Raw genomic sequence first — 1,636 nt, forward strand, 5'->3', positions numbered from 1 at the left:
GTGTGTGTGTGTGTGTGTGTGTAGGTGTAGGTGATTATAGTTGGTGCTTTACCTGAGAGGATAGAGCTGGACTTAAATAGTTCTTGCAGGTAACTGGTGGAGTTTCCCATTACATCCAACAGAATAGCTGTGAAATCTGAAAAACACTAAAGTGATTAGATTAGATAGATAGATAGATAGATAGATAAGCAATCAGTGTATAGTGAAGGAGGTTTTTCACCTGTGAGGTCATTGGTCTTGTTTGTCAGACAGTAACAGTATCTCAAGGGAAATAAACCGCTCTCAATGTCCTGAAAGTCTGAGACTATACACACACCCATACATGTGTACAAGACGTACAGATACACGCATGCAACACACACAGAATTACATCATATTTGTGCAATATTGGTGCTGTAGTTACAGTGTGATTTGGCTGTGTGGATAAGGGTAATTACTATTGTAGACCAGCAGCGTGAGCTTGTGGAGAGAGAGTGAACTGTGTGACGTCACACTGAGTAAGGAGAAAAGATGCTGTAAACCTGAAAACACAACAATTTGAGATGTTTGTGTGTGTGTTTGTTAAAACACTCACCACTTTTTTTGTCTATTAAAGGCAGGGTAGGTGATTCGGTTCATAAACATTTTTTGTTATACTGGTTGAAAGTTTCTTCACATCTCGATAACAATCACTAAGTTAAGTGGTCTAAATGTATTTATATATACATTTATATTGTCTGTGGAAGGCGTAGGACCATAAAATGTTCGTCCACTCAAAATATTCGGTCCGAACATTACGATAGGCTGTCTTGCCTGCGCACCCTGTTTTGCGCAGACATGATACGTCATCAGCGTGTTCCAGCGAGAATGAAAGGTGCTATTATTGTAATATTATGCGCTTTGTACTGTAGTGTTTTCTCACCGGTGAATGAGACATGAGGTAATCCTCCACCAATGGCGTCTCTCATCTTGTCGCAGGTTAGTCTCTTATCTTCCTGAGTGCGTTCTTGTGTTTTAAAGGAGGCGTGGCTTTGCAGTGATTATACAGGGAGGGTGGGGATCTTGCTTTCAAAGCTAGCTTGCTATGACTAGCCTTTCCGAAATCACCTACCCTACCTTTAACAGAATATACACACATACTATTGTTTCCTCCACAGAATGAAAAAACAAATCCAATTGTGTCTTTTGTAAAAGATAAACCTAGAATTGCGAGATAGTCAAGAAAAGAATTACCTCAATTACTTTTATTTAAAGAAATAAAAACAGAGAAAAAAGTAAAAAAAAAAATAGTCAGAATTGTGAGATGTAAACTCAGAATTGCAAGAGTCAAAATTCTGAGTTTGTCTCACAATTCTGAGAAAAAACAGAATTGTAAGAAAAAAGTACAAATTGTACGATCTAAAGTTTATAACTATGAGAAATAGTCAGAATTCTGAGTGGAAGAAGTCGCAGATACCTTTGAAAAATGTTTTACAACTATTCAGTTAGGAAGCCATGGCAAAGTTTCCAAATGGTTTTATTGTGACTTTCATACATTGTTTCATTTTAATAAAAATCAACCCCTGTGATATAAAAGTGCCCATAGCCAAAAAAATAAAATTATAATAAAATACACTCAAATATGTGTGTGTGTGTGTGTGTGTGTGTGTGTGTGTGA

The sequence above is a fragment of the Sinocyclocheilus rhinocerous genome, unplaced genomic scaffold (genome assembly GCF_001515625.1).
Source record: "Sinocyclocheilus rhinocerous isolate Xijiao unplaced genomic scaffold, SAMN03320098_v1.1 scaffold919, whole genome shotgun sequence".
Lineage (NCBI taxonomy): Eukaryota > Metazoa > Chordata > Actinopteri > Cypriniformes > Cyprinidae > Sinocyclocheilus > Sinocyclocheilus rhinocerous.